This window comes from Rhineura floridana, chromosome 3, assembly GCF_030035675.1.
Source record: "Rhineura floridana isolate rRhiFlo1 chromosome 3, rRhiFlo1.hap2, whole genome shotgun sequence".
Classification (NCBI taxonomy): domain Eukaryota; kingdom Metazoa; phylum Chordata; class Lepidosauria; order Squamata; family Rhineuridae; genus Rhineura; species Rhineura floridana.
Window position 1 is genome coordinate 224,669,943 of NC_084482.1, and position 13,303 is coordinate 224,683,245.

Here is a 13,303-nt window from a genome sequence, read left to right on the forward strand (position 1 = left end):
AAAGCTGAGACACCAGACTAAGATGCATCCAAACTCAGAGGAAGGCAATGGTAAACCACTTCTGAATACCTCTTACAACAAAAACCCTATGAACAGAGTATCCAAAATGCAACACAGATGCTCTTGTGTAAGAAATCAATCCTTTAGTGTGGCAGCACCTACACTTTGGAACTCCCTGCCTATTGACATCAGGCAGGCCCTTTTGTGGTATTCTTTTCAGTACCTGCTTAAAACCTTTTTGTTTAGGCAATCCTATCCAGACACACAGCTGTTTTAATGTTTTACTAGTTGTTTCAATTGTTTAAAAATGTTTTAATTACTTCTTTTTAACTGTTTTATTACTACTTTTAAATGTAAACCACTTAGAGGTTGGGGTTTTTTTTACAATCAAATAGTATACACATTTTGTTAAAGAAATAAATAAAAATATTTTTGCAGTTCATAGACGTAGCCATCTGAAATTTCTGTATCATACAGGGTTTTGTTTAAGATTTGCACTTCTCTAGGTTTTTTTGCTCTAATTTTATGAGTTGTTTGTTTTAAATATTTCAAATGCATCATTGTATTATTGAAATTAGGTTTGGTTTATAAATAAGTTGAAAATTTATCAAATTTGTTATTTATGGTTTCTTTACCTTCACTTTTCTGCTTTAAAACAGTTGTTTATACAGTCAGGAACATGTTGGTTTGTTTTGGGGATTTCATTTTACATCGTCTGAAAGGTCTGAAGGTTTTCAGGGGGGAAAAGGATATGAAATATTAAACTGTTGCCTAGGGTGCTACATTTCCATTAACACAGCACACAGTTAAATGCTAAAGAGTATGACCCTATGACCCTAGCTGCCCACAATTTTCAGTTAATAAATAATATCTGAGATTTGCCCTGAAAACAAAACAAATCCTTCATCTCTTCCTTTCCTTACTAGGTCAGTTATGCTCCTGTTAATCATGTTCTTGATAAAACACGGTCTGCTTTCATCTACCAGATGATTCCCAATGAAGAACCCCCAAGCCCAGGGATAATGAGACTACTCCTGCATTTCAGGTGGACTTGGATCGGTCTCTTTGCTCCCGACACTGACAATGGAGAAAGGTTTATGAACGCCTTGGCACCTGTGCTCATTAGCAATGGTGTTTGTGTTGTCTTCTCACAAACCATCTCACAACACATTGCTTTAACGTATGATTTGCAGATATACCAAAAGCACCTGCGGAAGATTTCATTTTCTATGGACAGGCGAATTAATGTATTTCTTTATTATGGGCAATCTCAGTCCCCTTTAGATGCAGTAACTACCCTGCAAATGGTGGACAATGCCATGGAACCAATTAAAGGGAAAGTTTGGATCACAATAGCTTTTCCATATGTCAGCTCCAGCACATCTGCAGAGGAAATGGACAACCAACATGTTCACGGTTATTTATCTTTGTTTATCCAGACAAAAAAAAGAGCAAAACATGATGATCATCTGCCAGTTTCACCTCGTAGGATGATCAATCCAGTTTGGCGAGAAGGATACGATTGCTTGTATTCAAAGCATGTGTTATCTGTGAAAGGCCAGAAACGATGCAGAGCAAAGGAGAACCTGGAGGGCTTCCGTCAGGATGTCCTTGAAAGGAGCCTGTTTCAAGACACTTACGGCATTTACAACACAGTCCGAGCTCTGGCACATGCATTGAACGCTGCATACTCCTCTAGATCCAAGAGAATGTTGATGGTGGGTGGAAACAGGTTGGAAGGCGAAAGAGTCCAGCCATCACAGGTATTTCTCCCCCTCTCCCCATGATATTAATTTATTTATATTAAAAGGTATTTATATACCACTCTCTTGTGGTGTACAACATAAAAACATTTTGAATCAATACAAAACAATCATTAAAATGACTGGCTATTGATTTTTTTTTAAAAAAATCTGCATAGACTTGTTTTTGGCACAAAAAAAAGGCTTCAAAAGGCACCTGAAAGATAAAAGCGAGGATATGGCTGGATATTGTTACACTGAAAATGACAGCTAGTTCTACTCTGCAATCGATATTTTACTTAAAGATGCAAACTTGGGGCTGTTACTCAGAGGTATAAAGCACATGAAGGTCACAGATTCGGACATTGGGGTCTGTTAGTGGATCCAGGAAAGACCTTGGGAAGCTGTTGACAATATTGAGTTAGAGGGACTAATGGTCTGACTCTCTGTAAGGCAGCTTATTCTCTTGGAGCAGGCTCTGACAGGCTTTCAGAAGCAGTGGTGAAATGAGGTGGCATTTTGCCTCTTTCTGAGGCGAGGTGGACTCTCCTCATCTCTTTTGCTTCTGCTGGTGCCTATTTCGTAGGCTCCACTGAAAATAAGCTGCTGCATCAGCCCAAAGGGGGCCCATCTAGTCCCACATCCCTTAGCCATAGTGGCTGACCAGATGCCTGTGGGAAATCCACAAGCAGGACCTGCTGCAAGACTCTCCTGCAGCTTCTGATTGTGGTGGTAGAACATAGCCATTTTGGCGAGCAGCCATTGATAGCCTTATCCTCCATCCTCCTTACCCATGACTTTTAAAGCCATCCAAGTTGGTGGCCATCACTACCTCCTCTGGGAGTGAGTTCCAGAGCCTAACTACGCATTGCGTGAAGAAGTCCTTTCTTTTGTCTGTCCTGATAAAGGACTGATGTGTTCTGCCTAGGGGAAGCCCGCAAGCAGGCCCTGAGCACTCTCCCCTCCTGCAGTTTCCAGTATTCAGAAGCATGCTGCCTCCAGCCATCATGACTAATAGCCATGAAGAAGTCCTTCCTTTTGTCTGTACAGAATCTTGCCACATTCAGCTTCATTGGATGTCCCTGAGTTCTAGTGTCACGAGAGAGGGAGAAAGCTTTTCCACATCAACTTTCTCTGTGCCATGCATAATTTTATACCCGTCGAGCAAGTCATCTCTGACTCCTCTTTTCTCTAAAGTAAAAAGCCTCCAAAGGTATAGCCTTTCCTCATAGTGCTCCATCCCCTTGATCATTCTGGTTGTCCTTTTCTGAACCCTTTCCAGCTCTACAATATCATTTTTGAGGTGAGGCAGCCAGAAATGTACACAGCATTCCAAATGTGGCCACACCATAGATTTATACAATGGGATTATCAGAGGTTTTATTGTCAATACCTTTTCTAATGATCCCTAGCACAGGATTTGCCTTTTGCACAGCTGCTACACACTGTATCATCTTCACTGAGGTATCCACTACAGCCCCAAGGTCTCATTCCTGGTCTGTCACCGACAGTTCAAACCCCATCAGCACATATGTGAAATTAAGATTTTTTTATCTCCAATATGCATAACTATGCACTTGTTTAAATTGATTGCATTTGCAATTTTACTGCCCATTCACATAGTTTGGACAGATCCTTTTGGAGCTCTTCGCAATCCTTTTTTGTTTTAACAACCCTGAACAATTTAGTATCATCTGAAAACTTGGCCATTTCACTGTTCACCCCTAATTCTCAGTGAAAAAGTTAAAAAGCACAGGTCCCAATACCAATCCTTGGGGGACTCCACTTTCTACATCCCTCTGTTAGGAGACTCCATTAGGAAACTAGTATTGATTTGAAATGAATGCTGACAAAAGCTAAAGAGGAAAGCACAAAAGCAGGACTACAGCTGCATGTCAAAAAGACTAAAGTAATTACAACAGAAGATTTATGTAACTTTAAAGTTGACAAGACAGCCAGTGTGGTGTAGTGGTTAAGGTGCTGGACTACGACCGGCGAGACCAAGGTTCAAATCCCCACACAGCCATGAAGCTCACTGGGTGACCTTCACTGCCTCTCAGCCTCAGAGGAAGGCAATGGTAAACCCCCTCTGAATACCATTTACCATGAAAACCCTATTCATAGGATCACCCATAAGTCAGAATCAACTTGAAGGCAGTCCAAAGTTGACAATGGGGACACTGAACTTGTCAAGGATTATCAGTATCTCAGCACAGTCATTAACCAAAATGAAGACAATAGTCAAGAAATCAGAAGAAGGCTAGGACTGGGGAGGGCACCTATGAGAGAACTAGAAAAGGACCTCAGATGCAAAAGATGTATCATTGAACACCGAAGTCAGGATCATTCAGACCATGGTATTTCCGATCTCTATGTATGGATGTAAAAGTTGGACAGTGAAAAAAGTGAATACTCAACTCATTTGAAATGTGGCGTTGGAGGACAGCTTTGCGCATACCATGGACTGCGAAAAAGACAAATAATTGGGTGTTAGAATGAATTAAACCAGAACTATGATTAGAAGCTAAAATGATGAAACTGAGGTTATCATAATTTGGACACATCATGGCAAGATATGATTCATTAGAAAAGACAATAATGCTGGGGAAAACAGAAGGGAGTAGAAAAAGAGGAAGGCCAAACAAGATGGATTGATTCCATTAAGGAAGCCACAGACCTGAACTTACAAGATCTGAACAGGGTGGTTCACGACAGATGCTCTTGGAGGTCACTGATTCATAGGGTCGCCATAAGTCATAATCAACTTGAAGGCACGTAACACACACACCATTAGGAGAACTGTCCATTTATTCCTGCTCTCTGCTTCCTGTTTCCTCGCCAGTTCTTGATCCACAAGAGGACCTCTCCTCTTATTCTATGACTTCTATGATTACTCAGGAATCTCGTCAAAAGCTTTTTGAAAGTCACTATGCCAACCTTTATCTATATGTTCATCAACCTTCTCAAAGAGCTCTAACTGGTTAGTGAAATATGGCTTAACCTTGCAGAAATGCTGTTTCTAGGCTTGTTCTTCTATATGCTTAGTTATTTTATCTTTAACAATACTTTGCACCAGTTTTCCTGGAACAGATGTCAGGCGAACCAGCCCATAATGTCCAGGAACTCCCTGTTGGAGGAGGACCCCATGCCCCAAGACCTCAAGTACATTGGGAAGATTAAAAAAACACCTGTGTGGCCACTACCTGTCTTGAAGACATGTGTGTCATGCCAGGTTGATCCCCTTAATTATTTTCCTGGGTCCCTGGTCATAAATAGTTAAATCTTTTGATATTTTTCCATCCCGGTGACCCGGTGATTTTTACAGCCCAGCTGTATCAGCTTACAGCAATTTGGCACCTCTTTATCAGCAAGAGGGGCCTGGTTCCGTCAAGGCCGTAAAAACTCCTTTGGCTTGTTATGGGAAACCAGGAGGGACGGTGCCTGGTACTGTGGGAACATCATTTCATCATTCCTGTGATGAAACTGCTAATTAGTTGATTGTCTCCGGCTGAGGCAGGGATTTTCTCCATAAGAGAAGGCCTCGGTCTCTGGGCTGTGTTCCACTTGTGGGCACCACCTTGCTTATGGTGATGCTCTGCGGTGGCTCCATTATACTTCCTGACTGGCAGTCCCTGAGGGGAAGGACGCTAACTACTGAGAGAGAGCTGAGGCTTTGTAAGTACAGCTGAGGCAGTTAGCTTTATTATTTTCATTTGGTGCCAAGAACCTCTTGTATACTGTTGTGTTATACCTTGCCCCTTTTGGGTGTTGGTTTTAGGATTTGATTTGCTGCTTAAAACTATTTTGTATGTACCTTTTTATCTTTTGTAACCCTTATCCCTTTTCTTATTTTTTTTCTTTTAATAAACCTTACTTATTTTAAAGCAACGTGTGTTTATTCCAGAGAAGGGGTTCAGTTCCTAAATTCAGTCCTGGCTGCTTGACCAAACTACCGTGTGCTAGAGGAACATTTTCACTTAAGACCTCTGAAGGGGCCAGGAGGGTATCAAGCCTCTGGTCCTGAGAGGCTTAGGTGTTCAGTGGGCTCTGGGGGTCCCTTCACCCCAGAGTAGTTAACCAATAGAAGGGTGGTGGCAGTACTACCGTGCAGGGTTGGTGTAAGCATACACAGCCCTAGTAGACCAGGTTTGCTAGGATCAATTGCCCAAGGTTGGGGATTGATTCCTGGGACAGTAAAAGTAGGAGGAGTGGAACTCCCTGCTTTCACTACATGTTGGCAGCGTTTGGGGTCGAAAAAGGACTGAACCTATCTCTGGTTAAACATATTTGTGGAAAAGGTACAATTGGATAAATTAAAATTGTTAAAGGTTCTGGCACAAAGGTTTGTTGTTTTGGAAAGTCAGGATGGATACAAGATCTAAACAAAAGAAGGCATTAGATCAGGTTTCTACTGAGAGTAGTGATGAGGAACAAACAGAGATGTTACCTCAAGGCAATTTTGAAGCAGCAGGAGGCAGCGCAGAAGGGCTGCCAGTCCAAAGCTTTACTCCGGAGGGAGAACGAGCACCGTCGCCGGTACGGGGTCGACGGAGTATGGATAGTCAAGTTAGCCAGAGTGGGGGGGTGCCACCCATGGATATGTGGGCCGAAATGCACAACTTCTTCTCGAAACAGATGGCTCTTATGACTACCCTTGTGCAACAACAACAAGCTTTTGCCCCACCAAGCCAAGGACTGAGGTCTGGCAGAGTGTGTTTGGGAGGAGCAGATCCAGCAGATTTTCCGTTTTATCAAGTGGGAGAGGACATTTCTGAGTTTTTCTTAATCTTTGAGCAAGCGTGTGTGGACCAGTCATTAGATAAAAAATACTGGATGAAAATTCTACGCACTCAAGGGAAGGGAGAGCTAAGAAGTCTAATGTGTAAACTCCCAAGAGAGCTAGCTGATAATTATGAAAATTTTGTAAAGTTGGCAACAGCACAGTTTGCGCTATCCACTAGGGCGTGTTACCAAAAGTTTGAGACTTTGACAAAAAAAATCAAAAGAGACATTTTCAGCATTAAGCGCTCGTACTGCTCAAGCTATGGACTTGTGGATTGCAGCTGCAAAAGCTAATACTTTTGAGCAGTTAAGGACAGTGTATACTCTGGAGAAATTTTACAAAATGCTGCCAAAAGAGCTTGCCGCGGCTGTGCGAGGCAAAAAGCCAAAAAGCTTGCAGGAAGCAGGTCATTATGCTGATGAACTGGATTCCTTTCAGGACAAAGAGGAATTGCCTAAGGTATATGTTAAAAAACCGGGCAATTACAAAGGAAATCAACCAGCGGGAGGAGGGAGTGAATGGAAGAAAAAGGCGTGGCCATCTGTAGCTAAGCCTGAGGACAGAGGGGAGAGCTCCGCTCCTGCTGCTGTTCCTGTGCGTCCGCCAGTTTACCAACCGAGTAAAGCAGTTTTGGAGAATTTATGCTTTTTATGTAAACAACCGGGGCACAGAAAGGACCAGTGTTCCCAACTGATTAAAAAGCAGAATGTGAGTGTCAGCAAAGGAACTAAAGTAGCTGTTGTACAGAGAGCCTGTGATTATGAAGAACCAGGAGGGCAGTCATCTCCAGAAATTTCCCGTTGGTCGTCTTCTGATTCTAATTCCGACAATGATTGGGAGTTTTCGGCTCCTAGTACTGATAATAGCCCCATCACTCAAAGGAGAGGAAGTGAAAAAACTCCTGCGGTGAGTGTTATTCAACCGGGAGAAAAGAAGGGGGGTGGAAAGAAAAAGCCAACCCAGGAACTACTCCAAAGCGGGAAGGGAGAGAAGGAACGACTCCCTGCAGACAACGTTAACTATTTCTGTTTGCCTGGCCAGATTGGTTGGTCCAACAAAATGTTTAAAGAGACTATTTTTGTAAATTATGTTAAGTTAACGGCCTTTCGCGATTCGGGCAGTGAGGCATCTAGTTTATCTCGCCATTTAATTCCGCCTGAATTAATTTTACCGGGGGTTAAAGCATCAGTACATGTTTATGGGATGTCTAATAAACTTTGTGATGTGGCGGATGTCTGGATTTCATATAAAAACTGGTCGGGAAAACATAGAGTATTAATTCATGATTACTCTGACCAGTTTTTTGATTTCCTGTTGGGGAATGATATTGCCTATGCACATTATCTATATAATCAGAAGACTGGAGATGTGAATGTGAATGTTTTAACTAGAAGTGCAGTTAAGAAATTAGAGCAAGAACCTGATATTGAAATTTTGCCACTAGATGGTGCTGTGACACAAGAAGTTGATGATTTAAACCAGCCGCTGCCAAACGGAGCTGGGAATAGGGCTGATGTTGAATCTCCTGAGGAAGAGTTGAAATTAAATTCTGTTCGTTCTAAGGCGTTTAGGGAAGCTCTCCTACAAGATGAAAGCTTGCAAAAATGTAGGGAAGCTGCAGAAAATACTCCCTTGAAATTGTCTAAACCTGTGACCGTAAGATTCTATTGGAAAAATGGGTTGTTATACAGAGAGCATGTGCCTCAGGGTGCATCTGTGGATTGGAAACCTGTTAAACAACTGGTAGTTCCATCAGCGCATAGGCTGGAAGTGTTACAATTGGCTCATGATGCTATTAGTGGAGGCCATTTGGGAATAAAAAGAACTTTAGCACGAGTAACTCGTTGCTTTTATTGGCCCCAGATTGCAAAAGGGGTGCAGGATTTTTGTAAAAGCTGTTTAACCTGTCAGTTAGTAGGACATGCTAGGGATCACCCTAAAATGCCTATGCAAGTTTCTGAGATCATAGCAGAACCATTTGCCCGGGTCGCAGTGGATATTCTTGGTCCACTGAATGTGACGCCTAGTGGGAAGAAATTTATTTTGACTTATATAGATTATGCAACACGATTTGCTGAAGCAGTAGCTCTAGGTAGCATTACTGCCACGGCTATTTCAAAGGCTCTATTAGAGATTTTTTCTCGGTGGGGATGCCCAAAAGTTATTTTATCAGATCAAGGCCCAGGTTTTGTAGCTAAACTCACTAAAAAGTTATGGGAGATTGCTGGGATAGAACATGTGACGTCAGTGCCTGGACAGCATGAATCCAATGGCCTTTGTGAACGTCTGAATTTGACTTTGGGGAAAATGCTAAAGGCGCATGCTGTAAAACATTCAGGTAACTGGGATGTGGCATTGCCGTTTCTTATGTTTGCCTATAGAGATACTCCCCAGGCCAGTTTAAAATCTTCTCCAAATCAGTTGGTATTTGGCAGGGATATTGCAGGTCCCCTGTCTTTGTTAAAGGCAGATTGGGAGGGAAAGATGGAATTTTCTTCTGTACCAGTAACCACGTATTTGCAAAACTTGCGTGAGACTCTAAAGAATGCATTGGAGACTGCCCATGAGAATTTAGCAGAAGCCCAGCAACAGCAAAAGGCTTATTATGATTCTCATACTAAGGCACGTCGGTTTGCAGTTGGCTCTGAGGTTCTGGTGTTAAAACCCCAATCAGGGTCTAAATTGTCAGTGGCCTGGACTGGGCCTATGCTGGTTAAGGCACAACTGAGTGATACCAATTACTTATTGGCCTATCCTGATTCAAAAAAGAAACCAAGGGTTTACCATATTAATACCCTTAAGCAATTTTGGTCTAGGGCAAAGCTGGTCTTGGCCTGCACTAGGGCGAAAGAGCAGGAAGAAGGGTTTGTGGACCTAGTGGCAGAAAGTCAACAAGAAGGGGGTATTGATGAGGCTTTTCTGCCTGACAACTTGGAATATGAACAATGTTCACAACTACGCCAAGTTTTGGTAGATTTTCAATCATTGTTTTCTAGTAAGCCAGGAAAAACACATTTGGCAAAACATTCTATTTTGACAGGTGATCATCCACCAATGCAGTCCTCCCCTTATAGGGTAACTGGACCACATGCTAAAGTGGTGGAAAAAGAAATACAGGCCATGTTAGACTTAGGGGTTATTGAACCTTCTGTTAGCCCCTGGTCTTTCCCCATTGTGCTGGTAGCCAAGAAGGATGTTAATGAAATTCGTTTTTGTGTGGATTACAGGAAATTAAATTCAATCACCCAAGTGGATCCATACCCCTTACCCAGGATGGACCATCTGATTGAAAGGTTGGGGGCTGCTAAGTTCATCACCACCTTGGACCTAACTAAGGGTTACTGGCAAGTACCCCTAGATGAAGATGCTGTCTTGAAATCTGCCTTTGTTACCCATATGGGCTTGTATCAATTTAAAATGATGAGTTTTGGGCTTAGGAATGCTCCTAGTACGTTCATGAGATTAATAAATTCTGTCCTGAATGGTTTAGGAGATTACGCCTGCGCCTATCTTGATGATATCGCGGTGTATAGTGGGGATTGGGAATCCCATGTGAGACATTTAAGAACTGTATTTCAAAGGCTGCAGGATGCAGGACTTACCATTAAAGCCCAGAAGTGCCAATTCGGGTTGGGAGAGGTTTCCTATTTAGGCCATAGGGTGGGTAGTGGCTGTTTGAAACCTTTGGATGCCAAAATTGAAGCAATCTCTAATTGGCCAATACCTCAAACCAAGAAACAAGTTCAGTCATTCTTGGGGCTTGCTGGTTACTATCGGCGTTTCACTTCAGTAGTCTTGCCACTCCTTTGACTAATTTGTGTAAGAAATGCAAACCAGCACGAGTGGTGTGGTCGTCGGATTGCCAACAGGCCTTTGAGGCTTTAAAGACTGCATTAATAAATTACCCTGTTTTAAAAGCCCCAGATTTTGCTGAACCCTTTGTGGTACAGACTGATGCTAGTAATTTTGGTCTGGGTGCTGTACTCTTGCAGAAGGATACGGATGGAGAACTCCACCCTGTAGCCTATCTGAGTAAAAAGCTAAAAGAGCGAGAGCGCCATCTAGCGACCATTGAGAAGGAGTGTCTTGCTATAGTTTGGGCCCTGGAGAAATTAAGGCCATGTCTTTGGGGACGTCACTTCCATTTGCAAACGGATCACTCTCTTCTGTGCTGGTTGTCCAGAATGAAGAATTCAAACCAAAAACTATTGAGGTGGGCTCTGTTATTACAAGATTTTGATTATACCATAAATCATGTAGCTGGGAAGAATAATAAAGCCGCAGATGCTCTATCTCGTATGTATCATTTAGATGACTGATGCTGATCCTGTGATTTGTAACTGATCTTGCTATGTTATGCCTGAAATTTTTTTAATAAGTGTATAATTCAGTTTTGTATTTTTATTGTGATAATTCTTTTTCTTTGATGTCTTCTAGAGCGATGATATCAAAGGTGTTCAACCTTTGATGTCATCTTCCTCGAAAAGGGGCGTGTCATGCCAGTTTGATCCCCTTAATTATTTTCCTGGGTCCCTGGTCATAAATAGTTAAATCTTTTGATATTTTTCCATCCCGGTGACCCGGTGATTTTTACAGCCCAGCTGTATCAGCTTACAGCAATTTGGCACCTCTTTATCAGCAAGAGGGGCCTGGTTCCGTCAAGGCCGTAAAAACTCCTTTGGCTTGTTATGGGAAACCAGGAGGGATGGTGCCTGGTACTGTGGGAACATCATTTCATCATTCCTGTGATGAAACTGCTAATTAGTTGATTGTCTCCGGCTGAGGCAGGGATTTTCTCCATAAGAGAAGGCCTCGGTCTCTGGGCTGTGTTCCACTTGTGGGCACCACCTTGCTTATGGTGATGCTCTGCGGTGGCTCCATTATACTTCCTGACTGGCAGTCCCTGAGGGGAAGGACACTAACTACTGAGAGAGAGCTGAGGCTTTGTAAGTACAGCTGAGGCAGTTAGCTTTATTATTTTCATTTGGTGCCAAGAACCTCTTGTATACTGTTGTGTTATACCTTGCCCCTTTTGGGTGTTGGTTTTAGGATTTGATTTGCTGCTTAAAACTATTTTGTATGTACCTTTTTATCTTTTGTAACCCTTATCCCTTTTCTTATTTTTTTTTCTTTTAATAAACCTTACTTATTTTAAAGCAACGTGTGTTTATTCCAGAGAACGGGTTCAGTTCCTAAATTCAGTCCTGGCTGCTTGACCAAACTACCGTGTGCTAGAGGAACGTTTTCACTTAAGACCTCTGAAGGGGCCAGGAGGGTATCAAGCCTCTGGTCCTGAGAGGCTTAGGTGTTCAGTGGGCTCTGGGGGTCCCTTCACCCCAGAGTAGTTAACCAATAGAAGGGTGGTGGCAGTACTACCGTGCAGGGTTGGTGTAAGCATACACAGCCCTAGTAGACCAGGTTTGCTAGGATCAATTGCCCAAGGTTGGGGATTGATTCCTGGGACAGTAAAAGTAGGAGGAGTGGAACTCCCTGCTTTCACTACAATGTGTACCACTCATGAGCCTTAGGGTAGTGTAGCACTAACAAACTTCTCTCAATGCTGGGTTTCCCCCCCTCTTTCATCTAGCTTCACCATTTTCTGAGAAATGTCCAATTTTACAATTCTTCCATGGATGGAGTGCATTTGGATGAGAAGGGGGACCTGGCAACTGACTTTGACATTGTGAACATTGTGATGCTTCCCAATAAGTCACTTCACATAGAGAAAGTTGGGAGTATGGAGCGACATGGATCCCCTGGCATAAAAGTCACCATTGATCAGGATGCCATTGTGTGGCCCCAGTGGTTTAAAAAGGTGGGTTGTAAGCCATTTGATTCATTTTTTTCTCTTTAACATCTATTAATTTCTAATAATGTATTGGGTATTTTCCATTCGGTGAAAATAAAAATAAAAATTATTTGATAACAAAACACTCTGGCAAGGAAGGTTTTTGCAAATACACTGCCTCTCATAAAAGCATGGCAGTTATAAATCAGAATTCCCAGCATTCCTAGTCCCATGTTACATGAGGAGCAGACAACTTTTTGTGGTCAAGGGCCCCTCAGGGGGTTGCGTGCCAGCAAAGGGTGGAGCCAGAGATGAAAGTGTTTGGAACAACCTAACCAGAACAAACTGCATTCTGCTTTAGTTTTCACTTCAGAGTATGATTTATGATTTATTTAATTATTAGATTTATATCTCGCCCTATCTCCCAGTAGGGCAGCAGAGTATATTCCCAGTCCAATTCAGGTCTACTCAGAAGTAAACACAATGGATTTAATCGGGTTGTTCTGAAATAAGTATATAGAGGATTGAAAAAATACAGTGACTCAGGTAGGCATGTTGGAGAATTACAATGAAAATGGAAAACTAAACTGAAATCCGGCAGTTTGCATGTTCCTCTGTGGTCAGGAATGGAAATCAGTCAAGTGAAAATTATCAGGACTCATTTGAATTGTTAGTTTTTTTAGAACAGCTGGTATAGCACAGTGGGGAGGAGAGCCTGGCTGGGAGTCCAGAGTCTGTGAGTTCAAATCCCTGCTCGTGTCTCCTGGGTGTCTAGGACCAGCTAAAGATCACCCCACAGTGAGTGGCTCAGGGGTTACGTGCCCTGCCACCTGTGCAGCCGTGGGCAAGCTGCATAGTCCCAAGGAGCCCAGTTGCCCCCCAGCTGGCAGTTGCGGACAAGGAAGGGGCTGGCTTGTGCAGCTGTGGCAAGCTGAGCAGGCCCTAGCCAGCTGGGGAGGACTAGCCTCAGAGGGAGGCAATGGTAAAGCC